Source organism: Chiloscyllium plagiosum, unplaced genomic scaffold, assembly GCF_037043375.1.
Source record: "Chiloscyllium plagiosum isolate Xiang-an unplaced genomic scaffold, Cpla_swu_hap1 HiC_scaffold_46, whole genome shotgun sequence".
Lineage (NCBI taxonomy): Eukaryota > Metazoa > Chordata > Chondrichthyes > Orectolobiformes > Hemiscylliidae > Chiloscyllium > Chiloscyllium plagiosum.
The window spans coordinates 10,386,539-10,411,590 of NW_028270184.1; the positions used below are offsets into that span (position 1 = coordinate 10,386,539).

General features: G+C 49.6%; 1 pseudogene across 1 annotated transcript in view; it reads left to right on the top strand.

The window, feature by feature from the left end:
• The window catches only part of LOC122543872 (WD repeat-containing protein 26-like), a 61,570-nt pseudogene that overhangs the window by 9,073 nt on the left and 27,445 nt on the right, over window positions 1–25,052 (top strand). The window contains exons 2-5 of the transcript XR_015754655.1: window positions 11,068–11,167; window positions 12,007–12,063; window positions 12,489–12,625; window positions 19,962–20,059. The product of XR_015754655.1 is annotated as a WD repeat-containing protein 26-like (transcript). The remainder of the gene's footprint in view (window positions 1–11,067; window positions 11,168–12,006; window positions 12,064–12,488; window positions 12,626–19,961; window positions 20,060–25,052) is intronic.

Consider the following 25,052-nt stretch of genomic DNA (forward strand, 5'->3'; position numbering starts at 1 on the left):
GGTGGGTGAAGTTTCAGGAGGGGATTACTTTGGGAATAGTGATCACAATTCCGTAAGTTTTAGGATACTCATGGATAAAGATGAGAGTGGTCCTAAAGGAAGAGTGCTAAACTGGGGGCAAGGCCAACTATAGCAAAATTCGGCAGGAGCTGGGGAATGTGGATTGGGAGCAGGCCTTTAAAGGGAAAACCACATTCAATACGTGGAACACCTAATGAGAGGCTGATTAGAGTTCAGGTGAGAGATGTTCCCGTGAAACTGAGGGATAGAAATGGCAAGATTAGGGAAACAAAGATGACAGGTGAAATTGTGAGACTAGCTAAGAGGAAAAAGGATGTATACATAAGGGCTAGGTGACTGAAGACAGATAAAGCTACAGAAGAATATGGGAATGTAGGACCAATCTGAAACGAAGAATTAAGAGGGCTAAAAGGGATCATGAAATATCTTTAGCAAATCCCAAAGTCTATTATTAATATATAAGGAGAAAGAGGGTAACTCGAGAAAGGGTTGGCCCACTCGAGGACAAAGGCAGAAAGTTATGTGAGGACTCAGAGAGAATGGGTGAGATTCTTAACGAGTACTTTGCATTGGTATTCACCGAGGAGAGGGACATGGCAGATGTTGAGGTCAGGGATAGATGTTTGATTACTCGTGGTCAAGTCGGCACAAGGAGGGAGGAATAGTTGGGTATTCTTAAAGACATTAAGGTGGACAAGTCCCCAGGTCCGGATGAGATCTTTTCCAGGTTACTGAGGGAAAAGAGAGAGAGGAAATAGCTGGGGCTTTAACAGATATCTTTGCAGTATCTTTGAACACAGGGGAGGACTGGGGAATTGCTACGGGTGTCTCCTTATTAAAGAAGGATACCAGGGTTAATCCAGGTAATTATAGACGGGTGAGCCTGATGTCAGTGGTAGGGAAGCTACTGAGGGGATAGGATCTATTTACATTTGAAAGAAAATGGGCTTATCAGTGGTCGGCAACATGATTTTGTGCAGCGAAGGTCATGTCTTACCAACTTAATTGAATTCTTTGATGAAGTGACAAAGTTGATTGATGAGGGAAGGATACATGGACTTCAATAAGGCGTTTGATAAGGTTCCCCATGGGATGCTGATGGAGAAAGTGAAGTCGCATGGGGTCCAGGGTATACTAGCTAAACGGATAGAGAACTGGCTGGGCAGCAGGAGTCACAGTGTAGCGGTCAAAGGGAGTTTCTCAAAATGGAGACCTGTGACCAGTGGTGTTCCACAGGGATCCGTGTTGGGACCACAGTTGTCTGTGATATACATAAATGATCTGGAGGAAGGTATAGGTGGTCTGATTAGCGAGTTTACAGATGACACTAAGATTTGTGGAGTAGCAGATAGTGAAGGGGACTGTCAGAGAATACAGCAGAATATAGATAGATTGGAGAGTTGGGCAGAGAAATGGCAGATGGAGTTTAATCTGGGTAAATACGAAGTGATGCATTTTGGAAATCCGATTCAAGAGCGAACTATACAGTAAATGGAAAAGCCCTGGGGGATATTGATGTACAGAGATCTGGGTGTTCACATCCATTGTACTCTGAAGGTGGCAATGTAGGTCGATAGAGTGGTCAAGAGGGCATGCAGCAGGCTTTCCTTCATCGGACGGGGTATTGAGTACAAGAGTTGGCAGGTTACATTACAGTTGTACAGGACTTTAGTTCGACCACATTTGGAATACTGCATACAGTTCTGGTCACCATGTTACCAAAAGGATGTGGATGCTTTGGAGAGGGTGCAAGGGGGTTCACCAGGATGTTGCCTGGTATGGAGGGTGCTGGCTATGAACAGAGACTGAGTAGAATAGGAGTATTTTCAATAGAAAGAGAGGTTGAGGAGGGACCTGATTGAGGTCTACAAAACCATGAGAGGTGTAGACAGGGTGGATAGTAAGAAGCTTTTTCCCCAGAGTTGGGACATTAGGAAGATGTAGGTATACCTTTTAAGGGGCTCAATTACTAGGGGTCACGAGTTCAAGGTGAGGGGGAAAAAGTTTAAGGGACATAAGCGGGGAAGGTTCTTCATGCAGAGGGTTGTGGGTACCTTGAACGCGTTGCCAGTGGAGGTGGTAGGGATGGGATTGATAGCATCATTTAAGATGTATCCAGACAGATACATGAATGGGCAGGGAGCAGAGGGATACAGATCCTTAGAAAATAGGCAACAGGTTTAGAGAGAGGATCTGGATTGGCGCAGGCTTGGAGGGGCCGAAGGGCCTGTTCCTGTGCTGGAATGTTCTTTGTTCTAAATCTTTCCCCTCTCACCCTAAACCTATGCCCTCTTCTGGACTCCCCGACCCCAGGGAAAAGACTTTGTCCGTTTATCCTATCCGTGACCCTCATGATTTTGTAAACCTCTACAAGGTCACCCCTCAGCCTCCGACACTCCAGAGAAGACAGCCCCAGCCTGTTCAGCCTCTCCCTGTAGCTCAGATCCTCCAACCCTGGTAACATGCTTGTAAATCTTTTCTGACCCCTGTCAGGTTTCCCCACACCTGTCCTGTGGCAGGGAGAGCAGGCGCGTCTGCCGTTCTTTTGGTTATGTGCAGTCAGTGTTTGTTTGGAGCTCCCTCGCCAATGCCAGTGTGTCCCTCCTGGACACCGCCTTAGAATTAGAGAGGGGTCAATTGAGAATGGAAATGAGGAGACGTTTCTTCAGCCAGAGAGTGGTGGGCCTGTGGAATTCATTGCCACGGAGCGTACTGGAAGCCGGAACGTTAAATGTCTTCAAGGCAGGGATTAATAAGTTCTTGATCTCGCAAGGAATTAAGGGACACGGGGAGAGTGCGGGTAAGTGGGGTTGGAATGCCCATCGGCCACGATTGAATGGCGGAGTGGATGGGCCGAATGGCCTTCCTTCCACTCCCATGTCTTATGCAGCCGTGAACACAGAACAGTACAGGCCGTTCAGCCCACTACGTTGTGCCTAGCATTAATCTGAATCTTTAAGGTATACCTAACCTACACAACGCTCAATTTCCTGCCGTCCAGTGTTCCTAAATGATCTTTCTCTCTTGATATCTCAAGTTTCCTTTTGATTTTTCTTTATCGTTTCTTGAAAAGTCTTGATTGTTTCCCAGTTTGCATCCCTTGTGGTTTTTCATGCACAGGGGGAATTTTCAATATGCAGGGGAAACCCTTTCTCCAGGCTACACGTACTGGGAAGAGATGGCTGCATTGTCCCTAAATCATTACATTGTCACCTACAATTCTCCCACTCTTTTCCTGACTGGGATTTGGGAGCTTGGAGCCGGAGGCAGCAGTAGGCAGGTCCAGCCCTTGGTGAGGCGGTAAAATCAGGGAATGCCAAAGGGGCCAATGTGGGAGAGCTTGCTGCCCTCTTGACCTGACCTAAGTGTCCATCTTCTTTCCCATCTCTCCACTCTGCCCTTCCCACCTACATTTCCCCAAGCCCCACCCATTTAACCCTCAGCCCCCTTCCCCAGTCGTGATGAAGGGTTATGCCCGAAACATTGACTCTTGCTCCTCAGATGCTGTCTAACCTGTTGTGCTTTTTCCAGCGCTGCATCTTAGAGGTTTATAAAACCATGAGGCACATGGATGGGGTAAATAGACAAAGTCTTTTCCCTGGGGTGGGGGAGTCCAGAACTAGAGGGGCATAGATTTAGGGTGAGAGGGGAAAGATAGAAAAGAGATCGAAGGGGCAACTTTTTCACACAGAGGGTGGTACGTGTATGGAATGAGCTGTCAGAGGAAGTGGTGGAGACTGGTACAACTGCAACATTTAAGAGGCATTTGGATGGGTATATGAATAGGAAGGGTTTGGAGGGACATGGGCCGGGTGCTGGCAGGTGGGACCAGATTGGGTTGGGATATCTGGTCGGCATGGACGGGTTGGACCGAAGGGTCTGTTTCCGTGCTGTACATCTCTATGACTCTGATTTCTTAAGCATCTGCACTCCTCACTATCTCCTTGTTCTTGATTCTGGCTATTATCCCAGTGCTGCCGGTCAGATCTTTGCAGACCCTGGCCCCCTTTGATCGCATCCTCCTGAGGAAAAACAAATAATACTGCACTCCCGCTAACCGGATAATTTCAGAGATTTTCACCAGCCCACTGTGCATTATAACTGTCGATGGCTGATTGTTTAATCAGTTTATGGCTAATCAGCTTGAACCCATGTCCTCCCGTCCATTCCTTCCCTTTTGAAGGTAATATTAACCTCTCCAGTTCCCTTCAGCTGTCTTTCCCTCCTGTCTGTGTGAGTTGGCAGGTCGAACTCACTCCCTGACCTGGCCCCCATGGAAAGAAGGTTCGGGGTCTGCTTTTGTGGGTTAGGGCTCCTTCTCTGTGAGCCGTGATCCCCCTCCCCCTCCATTTCTCCCCCTCTGTGTCTCGCGCTCGGTCTGTGTCTCTGTGTGCACACGCTCGCTCTCTCTCTCTCTCTCTCTCCACTTGAGTCAAGCACTTGTGTACTCGCGCTACACTTGCTGACCCACAGGACCATAACGCAGGCAGGCGGAGGCTGGGGAGTATTTCCGAGCAAAGAGACCTTGGTGTGCAGGCTGATAGTTCCTTGAACGTTGAGTCGCAAGTAGACGAGGGTAGTGAAGGAGGCGTTTGGTATGCTCGCCTTTATTGGTGAGTACAGGAGTTGGGAGGTCATGTTGCAGCTTTACAGTACATTGGGTAGACCACTTTTGGAACACTGCATTCAGTTCTGGTCTCCCTGCTATTGGAAGGATATTGTGAAACTTGAAAGAGCTCAGAAAACATTTACACGGATGTTGCCGGGGTTGGAGGATTTGAGCTACAGGGAGAGGCTGAATAAGCCAGGGCTATTTTCTCCAGAGCATGAGAAGTGCTGTAATGTAATGTAATGTAAAAAAGTGAACTTATGGAGGTTTATACAGTCTTTTCCCAAGGGTAAAGGAGTCCAAAGCTCGAGAGTGTATGTTTAGGGCGAGAGGGGAAAAGATTTTCACCCAGAGGGTGGTGCGTGCTTGGAATGAGCTGCCAGAGGAAGTGGTGGAGGCTGGCACAATGACAACATTTTAAAAGGCATCTGGATGGGGACATGAATAGGAAGGGTTTGGAGGGATATGGGCCAAGTGCTGGCAAATGGGACTAGATTAATTTAAGATAACTGGTCAGCGTGGATGAGTTGGCCCAACAGGTCTGTTTCCCTGCTGTACGACTATTTGACTGTGGGGTGGAGGGCTGAAGTGTAGGAGGTGCTCTGTCTTTTGGGTGAGACATTGGATGACAGGAGAAATTGTGCAACTAGCCAAGAGGAAAAGGGGAGCTTTTCTAAGGTCCAGGCAGCTAAGAACAGGCTTTGGAGGAATTTTGGGAGAGTGGGACCATTCTTAAACGAGGAATCAAGCGGGCTAAAAGGGGTCATGAAATAACTTTAACGAGCAGAATTAAGGAGAATCCCAAGGCCTTTTATTCCTATATAAGAAGCAAGAGGGTAACCAGAGAAAGGGTTGGCACACTAAAGGATAAGGAAGGAAAGTTGTATGTTGAACCTGAGAAAATGGGTGAGATTCTCAATGATTACTTTGCGTCAGTGTTCGCCCGAGGAGAGGGACATGATGAATGTCGAGGTTCGAGATAGAGGTTTGTTTATTCTGGATCACATTGACACAAGGAGGGAGGAGGTGTTGGGTAGGCCAATGGATATTATGGTAGACAAATCCCCAGGACTGGATGAGATCTATCCCAGGTTACTGAGGGAGAGGAGAGAGAGGAAATAGCTGGGTCCCTGACAGATATCCTTGTAACATCTTTAAACACAGGTGAACACAGTGTCGGAGAACTGGAGAGTTGCTGACTTTGTCCCCCTGTTCAAAAATGTTAGTCGGGATATTCCGGGTAACTATGGACCAGTGATCCTGACTTCAGTGGTGGGAAAGTTGCTGGAGAAGCTACTGCGGGATGGGGTCTATTTATACTTGGAAGAGAATGGGCTTTTCAGTGATAGGCAACATGGTTTTGTGCGGGGGAGATCGTGCCGTACCAACTTAGAGTTCTTTGAGGAAGTGACCAAGTTGTTAGATGAAGGAAGGGCTGTAGATGTCATATACGTGTACTTTAGTAAGGTGTTTGATAAGGTTTCCCACGGTAAACTCATGGAGAAAGTGAAGTCACATGGCGTGCAGGGTGTTCTAGCTAGGTGGATAAAGAACTGGTTGAGCAACAGGAGACAGAGTGGTAGTTGAAGGGAGTTTCTCAAAATGGAGAAAGCTGACCAGTGGTGTTCCACAGGGGTCAGTGCTGGGGCCACTGTAGTTTGTGATAGACATAAACGATCTGGAAGAGGGCATTGGTGGTCTGATCAGGAAGTTTGCAGGTGACATGAAGTTGGTGGAGTAGCAGAAAAGCAAAGAATACTGTCAAAGAATATAGATAGACTGGAGAGTTGGGCAGAGATGTGGCAGACAGAGTTCAATCCAGACAAATGTGAGGTGATGCATTTTGGGAAGCCTAATTCTAGAGCAAAGTATACTGTAAACGGAAGAGCCTTGGGCAAAGTTGATGGGCAGAGAGATCTGGGAGTTCAGGCCCATTGTACCCTGAAGGTTGCTGCACAGGTGGATAGAGTGGTCAAGAAGTCATATGGTATGCTTGCCTTCACTGGACGGGGTATTGAGATAAGAGCTGGCAGGTCATGTTAAAATTGTACAAGACATTGGTTCGGCCGCATTTAGAATACTGTGTACAGTTCTGGGTGCCACATTACCAAAAGGGTGTGCATGCTTTGGAGAGGGTGCAGAGAAGGTTAATGAGGATGGTGCCTGGTATGGAAGGTGCTAGCTAAGAAAAGAGGTTGAGTAGGTTAAGATTGTTTTCATTAGAAAAAAGGAGATTGAGGGGGGGACATGATTGTGGTCTACAAAATCATGGAGGGTATAGACCGGGTGGATAGAGATAAGCTTTTCCCCAGGGTGAAGGATTCAATAACGAGAGGTCACGGTTTCAGGGTGAGAGGTGAAAAGTTTAAGGGGGATACACGCGGCAAGTACCTTCACACACAGAGGGTGGTGGGCGTTTGGAACGCATTGCCATCAGAGGTGGTAGAGGCAGGCACGGTAGATTCATGAGTAGACAGATGCACGAGTAGGTGGGGAGCAGAGGGATACAGATCCTTGGGAATTGGGTGATGGGCTTAGACAGTGGGTTTGGATTGGCACAAGCTTGGAGGGCTGAAGGGCCTGTCCCTGGGCTGTAGATTTTCTTTTGTTCTTTGAGTCGTGACCCTGTCAGTCCCCTCACGACTGCTGCCTGAAACAACAGTGTCCAGGAACGCAAGTTGATCACCAGAGCAGATTTCCATCAGTGTTCTTTGTGGGATCTGATACGCAAGGTGTGCGCCTGGTTTGTGGAAGTGCTGCCGACCAGGCTCCAAGAGTTTCAGTGATGGGAAGGCAGGATCCTCTCCATCGATGCAGCAACATTGTGGGCCAGGATGAGAGCTTTGGGCCATGAATGCTGAGGGGAGTAGAGCCGATTGGACCGTGCTCTCAAGGGGGCTAGCACAGACATATTGGACTGATTGGCCTTCTGCTAGAGCGAGTGCTGCTACTCCAGACGTTACCGTCCATCTGGGTGGCTGGATTGAGCATTGGTTTTGAGGCCGCCGATCCTAAAGGGGGCCCCATCCCTGGGAGTGGGGTCTGAAGCTGTCTGCTTCCCTCCCCGTCCCCAGCTGTGATGGGTAAGCACATGCTATGCACACCCATTACTCCATTTGATGAGACGTCAGGATATCCGGCCTCTCTGGGACTCGTTTCGGGGGAGGGGGGGGGGGGTGTCGAACATGGGTGGGCCAGCTCGCGTCCTTCGTGTAAGCACCGCGGCAGCCTATTCGGCCCCTCCGGCCTGTTCCGGCACTCCTTCAGATCGTGGTAGGCCAGGTTTCGTGGCTGCCAGTTCCTTAAAACCTGGTACAGTATCGAGAACTTGGGCACGGTAGCTCCAGACAGGAGTCCAATGTGCGCCTCAAAGAGCTGGAACTGCCCTTGAAGCTCAAGGTCAGCAGTCCAGGGGCCTCATTTCTGGTTTAGATTGATTTATTTCAGGTTTTGGTGAAGGCCTGTCCCTGGGGTTGTGAACGAGATGGTTGGTCAGCTTGCTGGGTTCATGTGTGGATGCTTGCTGACCCTGCTGGGTAACGTCATCAGTGTGATTTCCGTGAAGCGATGTTGTTCTGTCCTGCTGGCTTTCAGTGTGGGTCTGTTGCGTTGGGGTCTGTGTTAGTTTTGGGCGTTGGGTTGTGTGGGGGATGAACTTCCAGAGGGAGCGATGGATGAGGGAATGTTCACAAGACATTTGAGTAAGTAGATGAATAAGAAATGGCTGGAGGGAATAGGGGCCAAGTGGAGGCTGATGGGATTGGTTTCGTTTGGGATGGTGGTGAGCATGGACTGGCAGGGCCGAAGTGCCTATTTCTATGCTGTATGCCTCAGTCATGTCCTTGACCCACCCCCCACTCCTCTCTTATGTGCGCTCTGTCCTGCAACCACGTATCGTCTGCCCACCCCTCGATTTCTTTTGCCCTGTCTGTTGTCACATGCTTCCTCTGAGGTGGCCTAGACTGTCCCTTGCTGTCAGTGAGGGGAGAGGTGGGATACACAGAGGGATGGTGTGTTGCTGCAAATGTATTAGCGTGCAGCTGCGTCCCTCTGTTAGGGCAGCCCTGGTTTATCCTCGATGCTGGGCGCACTGTGTGAGAAACCTGCTGGTGGCTGTGGGGCCTGTCAAACAGCCAGCTCCCCCCCCCCCCGGCTCTGAATCACACCACTGGCATGCTGACAGAGGAGACCACACGGCCCACCTCTGGTTCTGTCCCATAACCCTTTACTATCCGGTAAGATGAAGGTCAGGTTGCCTAGACAGCAAGGTCAAGACGTTGGGGCCGTCGATGTGCCAGGCAGTTCTTTAGGGTGGCACGGTGGCTCAGTGGTTAGCACTGCTGCCTCTCAGCACCAGGGACCCGGGTTCAATTCCCCCTCGGGCAACTGTCCGTGTGGAGTTTGCATTCTCCCCATGTCTGTGTGGGGTTTCCTCCCACAGTCCAAAGATGTGCCGCAATATCCAGGGATGTGCAGGTTAGGGTGGATTGGCCATGCTAAATTGTCCCATAGTGCCCAGGTATGTGCAGGTTAGGGTGGATTGGCCATGCTAAATTGTCCCATAGTGCCCAGGTATGTGCAGGTTAGGGTGGATTGGCCGTGCTAAATTGTCCTGCAGTGCCCAGGGATGTGCAGGTTAGGGTGGATTGGCCGTGCTAAATTGTCCCATAGTGCCCAGGGATGTGCAGGTTAGGGTGGATTGGCCGTGCTAAATTGTCCTGCAGTGCCCAGGGATGTGCAGGTTAGGGTGGATTGGCCGTGCTAAATTGTCCCATAGTGTCCAGGGATGTGCAGGTTAGGGTGGATTGGCCGTGCTAAATTGTCCCATAGTGTCCAGGGATGTGCAGGTTAGGGTGGATTGGCCGTGCTAAATTGTCCCATAGTGCCCAGGGATGTGCAGGTTAGGGTGGATTGGCCGTGCTAAATTGTCCCATAGTGCCAATAGTGGAGGTTAGGTGCATGAGTCAGGGGTAAATGTAGTGTAGTAGAGGAATGGGTCTGGGCAGGTTACTCTCTGGAGGGTTGGTGTGGACCTGTTGGGCCGAATGGCCTGTTTCCACACTGGAGGGATTCTATGATTCTTCTGTGATTCCCTCACTGTGTGAGAAGGATTTCTTTTCCCACCTTGCCGTTGCGATGTTTGCAAGTCCCTTTAAATCCATGCCCTCCCATCCTCCTCTCCCTTACTCAGTCGGCAGGTTGGCAGCAGCAGCAGCGTGAATGTTTGCGGTATCCACAAATTCAGGGGTTGCTTCGTACCCTGTGGCTCGCTGCGATCGGGAACACAGGTGTGAGCTAAGGAGCCTGCAGGAAAATCAGCAGCAGATACCCCTGTTCCCAGGCCCCTTGCCCCATCAGGGTAACTGCTGTTGCTCAGGAGCACAGAGATGCTCTAAACCCTTCCCATTCATATGCCCATCCCAGATGCCTTTTAAATGTTGTCATTGTCCCAGCCTCCACCACTTCCTCTGGCAGCTGATTCCATACATGCACCACCCTCTGGGTGAAAAAGTTGTCCCTCGGGTCCCTTTTAAATCGTTCCCTCTCACCTTAAACCTATGTTCTCTGCTTTTGATCTCTACCCTGAGAATAAGACCTTGTCTATTTACTGTGCCTCTCATGATTTTATAAACCTCTTCAAGGTCACCCCTCAGCCTCTGACGCTCCCGGGAAAACAGCCCCAGCATATTCAGCCTCTCCCTATAGCTCAAACCTTCCCATCCCAGCATCATCCTTATAAATTGTTTCTGCACTCTGTCACATGTAATAACGTCTTCCCTCTATTGGGAACACCAGAAATGAACATGTGGATGGTCTGAAGGTGGAAGCTCAAATCCCAGCAGGTCAGCTGGAGGAAGTTCAATTTGTTGACTACATCTGATTGTCCATTACTGAGATAATCGTCGATTATTGTAAAATCAAAACCTTCCTCTGGTTCACTTGCCTCCTTCAGGGAGGTAAACCCTTACCTGGTACGGCCAGAGTATGACTCCGGACCCACAGCAAAGTGGCTGACTCTTGACTCTGCTCTGAAACGACCGGATTGGGCGGTTGGGACTAGATTCATTTAGGATATCTGTTTGGCATGGACATGTTGGACCGAAGGGTCTGTTTCTGTGCTGTACAACTCTGACTCGCTGTGGCCCTCTAGATTATTTAATCGAGGGCCCCCCAGAAATGCAATCCTTATCAGCAATGCCCAAATGCTACAAGAGAATGTGTTTATTAAAGAACTGAGCAGCCACTCCTGTTCTGTGCGGAGTAGTGGCGTTGGGTGGGGGGGGGGGTGGGCATGCTCTCTGTCCGGGCTCTGTTTGGTGAGTGGGGGAGCTCCCTGTCCTTGGTTTGTTTGGCCGTGTTTCTGTTCAGCTTTGTTAACTCGCTCTGCCCCTGCAAAACACACTGACGTCGTCTTCCCTCTCCCTCCAACAATGCAGCCAAACCGTCGAACAGCTGATGCAAGAGACGGGATGCAGCCTGGAGCATCCGTCTGCCACCAAGTTCCGCAACCACGTGACGGAGGGTGACTGGGAAAAGGTAACCGGGCTCCCTGATCGCTCCCTGCTGCTTCCAGCCCTGCTGGATTGAGACGGCACTCTGACAGAGCTGTCCTGTCTCATTCAGCAATGCGCTGGGGGCCTCGCCGCTCTCAAAGTATCCCATTGCCGAGGCCTCCTGGTTCATGTCAGTGCCAGCTGGGCAAAATGCAGACAGGGAAGCCAGCGTCGGAGATCCACTGTAACACCTCACCTGGGCTCCCGGGGCCCTGACCCCTGCCACCCCACTCTCGGAAGCTCTCTCATGAGACCTGACCCACTGTGCAGACCACCTGTGGGTTTTTGCTAATGTTCCATACGATAGTGTGGAGGGGGTTTTGCTCTGTATGTAAGCCCATGCTGTATTTGTCCTGGGAGTGTTTTACAGGAACAATGTGCAGGGAGCTTTACACTACAGAAGGGAGGGAGATTTGCTTTGTCAAAAAGGGTACAGGACGTTTACGGATCTGACCCCATGTCTGATGGGAGCATTGTCGAGGGCATAATGTTTTCTGTTTAAAAGATTAGAGAGAGCTTTACTCTCTATCTAAGCCCATGCTGTCCCTGTTCTGGGGAGTGTTTGATGGGGGACAATGTAGAGAAGCTTTACTCTGTATCTAACCCTGTACTGTCCCTGTCGTGGGGAGTGTTTGGGGGACAGTGTTGAGGGAGCTTTACTCTAAGCCCATGCTGTCCCTGTCCTGGGGAGTGTTTGATGGGGGACAGTGTAGAGGGAGCTTTTACTCTGTATCTGACTGGGATGTTTATTCCCCTTTGCTGGGCGGGGAGCAGGGTGACCGTGAGTGTATGTGCTTACTGCCATGTTATCTTTCTGTTTAGGCTGAAGCTGACCTCACTGAACTCAAGTCCTTGGTGCACTTGCCTCAGGCCATTGTGGTAAGGAGAGAGGCGGGGGGGATTACAGGGTTGCTGGTGGGCTAAGACTGTGGGCGATGGGGGCTGTCCACTCGTTTCTGCATGCAGACAGATCCGATTTGTTTCCAAATGTCTCCCCAGCGAGAATGAGAAGTCATTTGTGCATATCTCCTGCACTTTATGCTGACTCAGTTTGCTACTCTTGCTCCCTACCATGGGAATATTGATCACGTTGCCCTTCTGCAACGGGGGGGGGAAATAAGCCTCACTTGGTGGGGGAGGGGATCCACAGGCAGAAAGTGTGCGCAACACACAAATAGATCCCAAGGTCCACTTTACTGTGGTGTGTTGATCGGAGGATGTCTCCTATTACCTTGCTGGTCCCCTGTCTGTTTCCCAGTCCTTGAGTCCTATCTGTTACTAAGATCCTCTTTAATGCCCCGCAGCGCATGAAGTTCCTGCTGCTGGAGCAGAAATACCTGGAATTCCTGGATGACGGGAAAGTGCTCGAGGCTCTGCAGGTGCTGCGCTTTGAGCTGACTCCGCTGAAGTACAACACAGACCGTATCCACGCTCTGAGTGGGTGAGTGAAGGCCGAGGCGGCGGGGAGGGGTAGGGGTGGGGGGAGAGAGACAGCCTGCAGATACTCTATAGGAGTGCGACTGCCGCTCTGGCACATTCGAGAGCAGCAGGCCCGTTTACGTACAGCTACCAGGATGTCTCTCTTTGTCTCTGTGGGTGGCTGTCCCACTCCTGAGTCAGAAACGTGAGCCCATCTTCTAAGGCAGACGCCCCCACTGGCACGACATGGGGGAGCGTTAATGTTAGAGGTGCGACCTTGGGGCTGAGGCAGTAAACTGTTTACCCATCCAACCTTGGATGAAGATTAAACCTCCCATGTGCGCTACTAGGAGGAGTGCATTCTTCACCGCGCCTTTCCAGGTATTTTCTGTCTTGCCTTTCTGCATTTTTCAGCTTCATTGTGGATGCTCTAACATGCTGTGACTGTGAGAATATCTCCGCTAGCTTTTGTCCTTAGGTAAGTGTCTGCCACTGTGCCCTGGATGAGAGACAAAAGAAAAATGATTTTTTTGAAGAAAGTAGTTATGTAATGGAATATGAGCATCATTGGCGCGGCCATCGTTATTTGCCCTCGAGAAAGAGTGGCATGCTCCTTCAGAGGGTAGTTAAGAGTCAGCCATATTGCTGTGGGTCTGGAGTCACGTATAGGCCAGGCCAGACTGGATAAGGATGGCAGATTTCCTTCCCTGAAGGTTATGAGTGAGCCAGATGCATTTTCACAACAAAGGACGATAGTCTTGTGGTCACTGTCACTGAGACAAGCTCTCCCTCATCAGTCCTTGCCCTTCCAAATGCATGTAAATCCTGTCCCTCAGAATCCACTCCAGCAACATACCCACCGCTGTCGAATCCCTACAGTGTGGAAACAGGCCATTTGGCCCAACAAGTCCACACCGACCCTCCGAAGAGTAATCCACTCAGACCCATTCCCCTACTCTATTACTCTACATTTTCCCTGACTAATGCACCTAACTTACACATCCCTGACCACTATGGACAATACACCCTAACCTGCACGTCTTTGGACTGTGGGAGGAAACCGGAGCACCCGGAGGAAACCCACACAGCCACGGGGAGACCATAAGACGTAGGAGTGGAAGTAAGGCTATTCGGCCCATCGAGTCCACTCCACCACTCAATCATGGCCGATGGGCATTTCAACTCCACCTACCCGCACTCTCCCCGTAGCCCTTAATTCCTTGTGACATCAAGATATACAAACAAGAAATACAACAAAAATTGAGGATATACAAACTCCACGCTGGCAGTTGCCTGAGGCTGGGATTGAACCTGGGTCCCTGGCGCTGTGAGGCAGCAGTGCTAACCCACTTGGCCATGTGCTGTATCCTTCCTATAGCATCCATACAGTAAAACATTAAGCTTCCAGACCTATCCATCCCTGAGCCATGTTTCTATAATAGCTATGATACCTTAGTCCCATGTTCCAAACACAGTCGAAGTTCACCAGCCTTACCTATAAGACGTCTTACATTGAAGAAAATGCAGTTGAATTCATCAGCCTTCCCTCATTCTTTGCAAAGCTGTTTGCTGCCTTGATTATTAGACCTGCTCCCCTTATCTACTGTACCAGCCTCAGCCATTTCTCTATTCTCACCGTCTGTTTGGTTCCCACCCCTTACGAGCTTAAAGCCTCCGCGGTGACACTAACCAATCTCCCCACGAGGATGTTGGGCCCCATTCCAATTCGGGTTATACAGCTCATTTCAACCAGTGAAGAGATCCCAATGGTCCAGAAATGTGAATCCTTATCCCCTGCACCAGCTCCTCAACCACGCAATCATCTGGTCTACCCTCCTACTCCTACTCTCACTAACACATGACACTGGTAATAGAGCTGTGCTTTTCTAGCAACACTCAAATCTTGACTCTAATCTCCAGCATCTGCAGTACCCACTTCCGACTGGTGGTAGTCCAGCTATTACTCTCCTTGAACGCCTATTTTTTTAACCTTTTGCCTAGTTTCAGATATTCTCTCTGCACAACCTCATTCCTTTCTGTACCCGTGTCGTTGGTATCAATGTGCACAATGCCCTCCTGCAAGCCATTCTCCCTATTGAGAGTATTCTGCACTCTCTCAGGGATATCCTTGACCCAGGCACCAGGGAGGCAACACACCAACCGGATGGCTCACTGATGGCCGCAGAAGTGTCTGCCTGTGCCCCAGACTAGATAGGCCCCTATTACAATCGATCACTTGGAACTTGGCATACGCCTCATTACACTAGAGTCACTCATGGTATCAGAAACCTGGCTGTCGGGGCTATACCCCTCCCTGAGTGCCCCATCTCCCACACCCTTCAGTATCCAAAAAACCACTACCTGTTTGAGATGGGGATAGCTACCACTTGCACTATCTGACTACCTCTCCTACCATTTCTAGCGATAGCCATCTCCCTGACTGTGTATCTGTAGTGTCTCCACCTTCCTGGAACTGCCATCGGTCACACCCACCTTTATTCTTGTAAACTCCTCGTCGCCTGGAACTACCATTCCAGCCGAACTCTGCGATAGGATTCGCACCCTTCTGTTGACAGTTTCCAGGATGTAACATTTAAGAAGGCGCAACAGTGCCACCTTTTCTCAGGGGGTGGCAGACAGGCTCCAACCAGAACTCTATCAACAAACGCATCGAGTTAGACCCCATCTGCCACCCCCTGAGGAAAGGAGCCGGGAGTGACCTCACCACAGGAAATGACGTCGCCAACCCAAAGAAACACAAACATATAAATAGAAAGCAGGAATTTTTCAGCCTGAGGCCTACTGAAGATGTTACCAAGCATGGTGATGAAACGTCTGGAAATGAACCTTCCAGCTCAGCGAGCAAACCTACATCCAAACTTTGCTCAGGCTCTGTGATGTCCCACTTGATCGAATGCGGCCTTGACGGTAAGGAGAGTCCCATTCACCTCCGCTCTGGTATTCATCTCCTGTGTCAATACTTGAACCGAGGCTATAATGAGTTCAGGAGCTGAGTGAAGCCTTTCAATACTGTTCTAAGGGTAGACAGTTAGGGTTGTGTTTGGACCTCCATCTTAGTCTGTCTGTGAGTGTGAGAGAGCACACCACAGGCACAGATCTTTGTCTGTGAGCGTGAGAGAGCACACCACAGGCACAGATCTTTGTCTGTGAGTGTGAGAGAGCACACCGCAGGCACAGATCTTTGTCTGTGAGTGTGAGAGAGCACACCACAGGCACAGATCTTTGTCTGTGAGCGTGAGAGAGCACACCACAGGCACAGATCTTTGTCTGTGAGCGTGAGAGAGCACACCGCAGGCTCAGATCTTTGTCTGTGAGTGTGAGAGAGCACACTGCAGGCACAGATCTTTGTCTGTGAGTGTGAGAGAGCACACCACAGGCACAGATCCCTGTTCTGTGTGTGTGTGGGGGTGGTGGTTGTGTGTGTGTGTGTGTGTGTGGGGAATCATTGGTTCAGCCCCCTGTCCCATCAGTGTGTCAGCTTGGAGGAGGGGAGCATTGGAATGTGTGTGGATGGGGGTCATTACCGAAATTGTTGGCTGTGAATTACGACAACAGTTTGGTCAAGCAGGACCCCAGTTCGTGCAAATTTGCTGCCCCAGCCTTGCACATTAGAAAGACAGGCTCTTGTCTGTTTATCTCCCCTTCTCACATCTTTGAAAGCGAATTATCATCTACTCCCCACCCACACGTGAGACTGTGGCTCAGCACAGATAAAGTATCATAGAGATATACAGCATGGAATCAGACCCTTCAGTCCAACTTGTCCATGCCGACCAAATATCCGAAACTAATCTAGTCCTATTTGCCAGCACTTGGCCCATATCCATCGAAGCCCTTCCAATCCATATACCCATCCAGATAGCTTTTAAATGTTGTCATTGTACCAGCTTCCACTACTTCCTCTGGCAAGTCATTCCATTTACGCACCACCCTCTGCATGGAAATGTTGCCCCTTGAGTCCCTTTTAAATGTTTCCCCTCTCACCTTAAACCTTTGCCCTGTAGCTTTGGATTCCCCTGCCCTGGGAATCAGACCTTGGCTATTCACCCTATGTATTCCCCTGATGACCTTCTAAACATCTATAAGGTCATACATCAGCCTCCGACACTCCAGGGAAAGAAGCCCCAGCCTATTCGGTCTCTTCCTCTCGCTTAAACCCTCCAACCTTGGCCAACATCCTTTTCTGAACCCTTTCAAGTTTAACCAACAATTTCCTGATGCAGGAAGGCCGGAATTGAAAGCAGTGTTCCAAGTGTGGCCGAACCAATAGCCACAGCATGACCTCCCAACCCCCATACCCAATACACTGACCAATAATCACTAGCCTATCAACCTGCGACTACACTTTCAAGAAACTATGAACCTGCACTGCAAGGTCTCTTTGTTCAGCAACCTTACCGTTAAGTGTATAAGTCCAGCTCTGATTAGCCTGAAGAAAATGCAACACCTCGCATTTATCTCAATTAAACTGTATCTGTGATTCCTCAGGCGATCTGATCAAGGTCCCGTTTTGGTGTCAGCTGCACAGTTACTAACTATATATTCGTAACTACATCACTTACATAAGTGACTAGAAACAGGACAAAAGATGTCCCATGCGGGAAATCATCAACCATGCTTAGAAACCCTAAGCAAGTCTTAACCAAATCTTGTAATGGCATAATTTGCATAACTCCTCATGACCCTTTATTAAGCAGTCACGACTTCCTTGAACAGCATGTGCAACTTTCAGACTTCTCATATTGAATGAGTATTGTGTTGTCTATTTGCCTGGCCCCACCACCTTCAACAGTTCACTACCCCTTAGGGAGCCATAGAATCTCACTGCGTCCAAATGTACAATTCCAGCAAATGTGAGGGAATTGCAAGAAGCCAGAAACTTGCGTCTCAACACACACACACACACACACACACACACACACGAACACACACACACACACACACACACGAACAAAATGACACCATCCAAGGACAAAATTAAAAATCTCACAACACCAGGTTATAGTCCAACAGGTTTAATTGGAAGCACACTCGCTTTCGGAGTCCCGCTTCGAAAACTAGTGTGCTTCCAATAAAACCTGTTAGACTATAATCTGGTGTTGTGTGATTTTTAATTTTGAACACCCCAGTCCAACACCGACATCTCCAAATCAATCCTCAGACAAAGCAGCCTATTTGACTGACACCGCATCCTCCACCTTCGACGTACAGCCCCTTCGGCACTGAAGTTCAGGAGCAATAGTGTGTCCCGTCTCCAAAACGCGCTGCAGCAGTACGCCACGCTTCCTCTGACAACACCTTGCAAAAGGGCATACAGGCGGCACGGTGGCTCAGTGGGTTGGCACGGCTGCCTCACAGCATCAGGGTCCCAGGTTCAATTCCAGTCTCTGGCAACTGTCTGTGTGGAGTTTGCACATTCTCCCCGTGTCTGAGTGGGTTTCCTCCGGGTACTCCGGTTTCCTCCCACAGTCCAAAGATGTGCAAGTTAGGGTGAATTGCCAGGCTAAATTGCCCATAGTGTTAGGTGCATTAGTCAGAGGGAAATGGGGCTGGGTGGGTTACTCTTTGGAGGGTTGGTGTGGACTAGTTGGGCTGAAGGGCCTGTTTCCACATTGTAGGGAATCTAATCTAATCTAATCAAACGCAAAAACCACTTCCATACAGAGGGACAAGGGCAGCAGATACATGGGAACACCACCCCCTGCAGGTTCCCCTCTTGCTCATCACCTTGACTTGGAAGTGCACCACCGTTCCTTCAGTGTGGCTGGGTGACAATCCCGACAGCACGCGGACTGCAGCAGCTGAGGAAGGCAGCTCCCCACTGCTGCCTTCAAAGGGAAGGCAGTGGTACCCAGAACACCCACAGCTGCTGCTGGCCCCCTGCTGTGGTTCAGGCAGGCCCTTGGTGGGCAGCTCCCACGCTTGTTAAGGGAGTCGAGCTGAACACATGGAGTTCAGGTCCCCCAGCAGCCCTAACGTAAATGAATAGCAAAATAGGCCGGAGGGCCTGAAATGCCGCCTCCTCTTGTATTCCAACTCGGCCGGAAGTGCGGAGCCACACTGAGGTGTTACTTGGAAATCCTGGTCTAAATTCTATTCCTTTTGCTGGAGGTCAGGAACATAAAGAAGGGAGAACCCCCCCCCCCCCCCCAGCCCCCGGCATCTTGAACTTGGCAAGATTTCCCACACCTTACCACGCAGCATCATCAGGCCACATTTGACCCTGCGCTACATCGGGAAGGATTTGGACAGCCGGCTGAGGGCTCAGTCGAAGAGTTTACAGGAAGAAAGCCAGAGCTTTGTTGGTCAGTGTGTCAATCGTAGGAATTGGGAGGTCAGGCTGCGGCTATATAGGATAACAATAGAAACGATATTGTTAAACTCAAAAGGGTGCAGAGTGGATTTACAAGGATGTTGCCAGGGTTGGTGGGTTTGAGCTACAGGGAGAGGCTAAACGGGCTGGGACTTCTTTCCCTGGAGTGTCAGAGGCTGAGAGGTGACCACATAGAAGTTTATAAAATCGTGAGGGACATGGGCGGGGTGAATAGCCAGCGTCTTTTTCCCCAGATGGGGGGAGTTGAAAACTAGAGGGCATAGGTTTAAGGTGAGAGGGTGAAAGGCCTTAAAAAAAAAAAAAAATGACCTAAGGGGCAACTTTTTCATGCAGAGGCTGGTGGGTGTATGGGGCGAGCTGCCAGAGGAAGTGATGGAGGCTGGTACCATGACAACATTTAAAAGGCATCTGGGATGGGTATGGAGGGATATGGGCCGGGTGCTGGCAGGTGGGACTAGATCAGATTGGGATATCTGGTCAGCTCGGGAGAGTTGGACTGAAGGGTCTGTTTCAATGCTGTATGACTCCAGGAGGAGGGGTCTTGGGAGGGAATCGCAGAGCGTGAGACCCAGGAGTGGGAGAGACCATGAAAACGAGGACTCGATATAAGCTGAGCCCAACAGACAGTGGCATTTTGAATGCCCTTGAGTTAGTAGAGAAATAGGAAGTGGACGATAAGGCGGGGATATTCAATCTGAACGGAACAAAGTCATGGGGGTTAGGAGCGAAGACGGGCTGGGTCGGGCGATGAAGCATCTCGATTGAAAGCATCGAAAACGTGGACCCTCGGTGCAGGCTGACACTCTCCGAGCAGTACTGAGGGAGTGCTACTCAGCCTGCGTATTGGGAGCCGAACCCACCGCCTGGTTACCAGTAGTACAGTACTTCATTAGCCTGGGGGTCATCCTGGAAGTGGAAACATTGCCGTAGAAAACGGGGCTTGCATCGTACTTAAGAGCCACTTCAAATAATCCTTGGGGATTTGTTTTGTCTTCCTTATCAGGTACCTGATGTGTAGTGATGCAGAAGATCTCCGGGCGAAGGCGGAATGGGAGGGAAAGGGCAGCTTGTCACGGACCAAGCTCCTCGATAAACTTCACAGTGAGTCCTGCAAGCTTGCTTTACTTAATCATCATCCCTGCTGCTCCCCCGGTGCTCAGTGACCATGAACAGGAGCTGTAAAACATCCCCCATGTTATCCATGGAGTGTTGGTCACACTCCCACTGGTGCGGGAATGCAGTCATGTATCTGTTGACAAGGCTACAACCTTTTTCAAGTCAAGACTGAAGCACAGTATCACTTTGTATCAAACCCCGTGCTGCCCCTGTCCTGGGGAGTGTTTGATGGGGGACAGTGTAGAGGGAGCTTTACTCTGTATCTAACCCCGTGCTGCCCCTGTCCTGGGGAGTGTTTGATGGGGGACAGTGTAGAGGGAGCTTTACTCTGTATCTAACCCTGTGCTGTCCCTGTCCTGGGGAGTGTTTGATGGGGGGACAGTATAGAGTGAGCTTTACTCTGTATCTAATCCTGTGCTGTCCCTGTCGTGGGGAGTGTTTGATGGGGGACAGTGTAGAGGGAGCTTTATTCTGTATCTAACCCCATTCTGTCCCTGTCCTGGGGAGTGTTTGATGGAGGACAGTGTAGAGGGAGCTTTACTTTTGGTTTATCAGTACAGAGAGCTTGAATGTTTACATTGTACGGAGAGCGTTATTCTATATCTATGCCTGTCCTGGGGTGGGTGGGTGTGTGTGTGTGTGTCCTGTTTTCTGGCACTCAGCCTGATGAATGTCTGCATTGCACAACACCTTTGGTTTGTGTTCTTGCCCTGAAGCCTTTGTCTCCGGCTAGTGAAGTTTCCAAGGTTCTTGGCTTCCACCCAGCAAGCATCCCAACCGCGTCTAATCCTCACCCTCCCCTGTGTTTGCTCCTCCTCATCTCAAACACTTCCTTCACTCTCACGTGCTCCTGTCCTCTCTCCTCCGTGGCCCCCCTCTCTCCCCTGCTCCTGCCCCCACTGCCGCAGCCTCTCTTCCCCTCCCCCCAATAAAACGTTCATTGTGCGCCAAACAAAAACAAACTGAGAGACACGGACGCTGAAAGTCAGAAGCGAAAAGCGGAAGGGGCTGGAAAATCTCAGCAGGTCTGGCGGCTTCAGTGGAGAGAAAGCAGAGTTAACGTTTCAGATCGCGTGACCCTCCGTTGGGTTTTTAATCCCCTGCAGTTTCCGTTTGGGTTTCACTGTGCGACCTCTGGGTGGTCAGCCGAGAATTGGTGGTATCCACTGCAGAGTTGCGCTTTGTTGAAATGGAGCAAGACTGCAGAAAGCTGCAGGACAATGGGGTCGAGGGTCCTCGTGCACAAATCATCTCGTTAGCGTCCCAAGTTCAGCGGGTAATAGGAAAAATTGGCCTTTATGACTCAGCCCAACAAGTCCTCCACCACCACAACTCTGAAGAGTAACCCACCCAGCCCCATTTTTTTTTTAGATTACATTATAGTGTGGAAACAGGCCCGTTGGCCCAACAAGTCCACACCGACCCGCCGAAGTGCAACCCACCCATACCCCTACATTTTACCCTTATACCTAACACTATGGGCAATTTAGCATGGCCAATTCGCCCGACCTGCACATCTTTGGACTCTGGGAGGAAACCGGAGCACCCGGAGGAAACCCACGCAGACATGGGGAGAACGTGCAAACTCCACACAGTCAGTCGCCTGAGGCAGGAATTGAACCCGGGTCTCTGGCGCTGTGTGGCAGCAGTGCTAACCACTGAGCTACCGTGCCGCCCAATTTCCTGCTGACTAATGCTAACCATTGAGCCACTGTGCCGTATTGGAGTGTAAAAGTTAGGAGGCTTTGGTAAACCTGTACAAGGCACTAGTCAGACCAGATCTGGAGTGCTGTGAACAGGTTTGGTCCCCTTTTCAGAGGGTTAGATAGGGTGGATGGTGATGGCTTGCACAAGGGCTTTAACTTGAGTGGTGATAGGTATAGGACAGATGTCAGAGGCAGTTTCTTTACTCAGAGTAATCAGGGCGTGGAATGTCCTGCCTGCGACAGTAGTAGGCTCGCCAAATTTAAGGGCATTTAAATGGTTATTGGATAAACATATGGAAGAAAATGGAATGGTTTAGGTGGATGGGCTTCAGATTGGTTTCACAGGTTAGTGCAACATCAAGGGCCGAAGGGCCTGTACTGCGCTGGAATGTTCTCTTATGTTTTCTAAGGAAAGTCCCCTTACCTAATCCAAGTGATTTCCTACGCACAAAGCCATGTTGACTATCCGAATCAGTCCTTGCCTTTCCAAATACATGTACATCCTGTCCCTCAGGATTCCCTCCAACAACTTGCCCACCACCGACGTCAGGCTCACTGGTCTATAGTTCCCTGGTTTGTCCTTACCGCCCTTCTTAAACAGTGGCACCACGTTTGCCAACCTCCAGTCTTCCGGCACCTCACCTGTGACTGTGGATGGTACAAATATCTCAGCAAGAGGCCCAGCAATCACTTCTCTAGCTTCCCACACAGTTCTGGGGGATACCTGATCAGCTCCTGGGGACTTGTGCGTTTTGAGACAGGTAGCACCACCTCCTCTGTATTATGGACATTTTTCAAGATGTCGCCATCTATTCCCCCACATTCTTTACCTTCCATGTCCTTCTCCATAGTAAACATTGCAAAATACTCGCTTAGTATCTCCCCCACCTCTTGCAGTTCCACACACAGGCTGCCTTGCTGATCTTTGAGGGGCCCTATTTGCTCCCTTGTTACCCTTTTGTCCTTAAATGTATTTATAAAATCCCTTTGGATTCTCCTTAATCCTGTTTACCAAAGTTAACTCACGTCCCCTTTTTGCCCTCCTGAGTTCCCTCTTGTGTACTCGTACTGCCTTTGTACTCTTCTAAGGATTCACTCGCCCTCTCCTGTCGAGACCTGACATATGCTTCCTTTTTCTCGAATGAAAGCTCCAGTCATCCAGCATTCCCTACACCTACCAGCCTTGCCTTTCACCCTAACAGGAATATACTGTCTCTGGACTCCCGTTACCTTATTTCTGAAGGCTTCCAGTTTTCCAGCCGTCCCTTTACCTGTGAACATCTGCCCACAGTCAACTTTTGAAAGTTCTTCCCGAACGGCACCAAAATTGTCTGCCTTCCAGTTTAGAACTTGAACTTCTAGATCTTGTCTCTCCTTTTCTGTCACTCTTTTTAAAACTAATAGAATTATGGTCACTGGCCTGAAAGTGCTCCCCAACTGACACCTCAGTCACCTGCCCTGCCTTATTTCCCAGCAGTAGGTCAGGTTTTGCACCTTCTCTAGTAGGTACATCCACATACTGAGTCAGAACATTTTCTTGCACACATTTAACAAACTCCTCTCCATCTAAACCCTTAACACTATGGCTATCCTAGTCTATGTTTGGAAAGTTAAACTCTCCTACCATAGCCATCCTATTATTCTTACAGATAGCTGAGATCTCCTTACAAATTTGTTTCTCAGTTTCCTGCTGACGATCTGGGTGGGGAGGAGCAGGGAGGCATAGTCTATAATACAATCCCAATAAGGTGATCATCCCCCTCCTTTCTCAGTTCCACCCAAATAACCTCCCTGGATGTATTTCTGGGAATATCCTCTCTCAGTACAGCTGCAATGTTATCCCTTATCAAAAACGCCACTCCCCCCCCTCTTCTCTTTTCCCCACCCTCCATCGTTCCTAAAGCATTTGTATCCTGGAACATTAAGCTGCTACACCTGTCCCTCCCTGAGCCATGTTTCTGTAATTGCTATGATAGCCCAGTCCCATGTTCCTAAGCATGCCCTGAGTTCATCGGCCTTCCCTGTTAGGCCTCTTGCATTGAAATAAATGCGGTTCAGTTTATCAGCCCTACTTCATTTTCTGCTTTGTTCCTCTGGCTCCTCTTCCCAACTGTGCCAGTCTGCGACTGATCTCTCTTTTCACTATTTCCCTGCGTCCCATCCCCCCTCTGACTCTCTCTCGTCAGGGGCACAGGCAGATGTTTCTGCGGCCGACAGCGAGAAACCAGAGTGGGGTGTTGCCTCCCTAGTCCCAAGGCCAAGGATATCTCTGAGAAGATGCAGAATATTCTCAAAAGGGAGAGGAGTCAGCAGGAGGTCGTTGAGCATGTTGGAACTCGTGACAGAGGAAGGGAAAAGGGCAACGTTGGAAATTAGGCAGGAATTTTAAAAAGTAGGTGTTCGAGGGGAGTAATATGTGGATTACTGCAAGTGCTGCGAGCTAGTGAGGGTAGGAATCGGAGGATAGAGCGGATGAATGCGTGGCTGAGGAGCTGATGCAGGGGAGAAGGACTGACATTTTTGTGTCATTGGAATCTCTTCTGGGGTCGAAGTGACTTGCATAAGAAAGATTGCACCTGAATTGGAAAGGGACTAATATTCTGGCGGGGAGATTTGCTAAAGCTGCTCAGAAGGGTTCCCAGTAGTTGTTTTTAAAAAAAAAAAAGGCTGGGTGTGTGGTGGATCTCAGGGAGGTAGTGAGAGAAGAGACGAGTCTGCGACTTTTACAGTTGGGAAAAGGGACAAGTCGAGCATCAGGGTACACAGGGACAAAGCAGAGAATGAGGTAGGACTGATAAATAAACCCGCATGCATTTCACTTCAGGGGGCCTCCTAGGGAAGACAGACAAACTCAGCGTGATTTGGAGGATGGGACTGGCATTACAGAGATGTGGTTCAGGACTGGAAGCTTAATGCTCCATGTTATAGATTCTACGAGAAGGACAGAAAGAGGGCAAGAGAGAAAGGGGCAATGCCATTTTTTGATTAGGGACAACATTACGGCTGTACTTAAGATATTTCTGAGAGTAGGTTCAGAAAAGTTAATTGGGCGGAACTGAGAAATAAGAAAGGGGTAATCACCTTATTAGGGTTGTACTCAATATCTGCAGGAAATTGAGAAGCAAATCTGTCAGGAGATCGGTAAAAAATAATAGGGTTGTAATGGGAGGGGATTTTAACTTAGATTGGGACTGCCATGACTTGGATGGAGAGGAATTTGTTAAACGTGTACGCAAAACTGTTCTGATTCAGTATGTGGGTGTATCTACGAG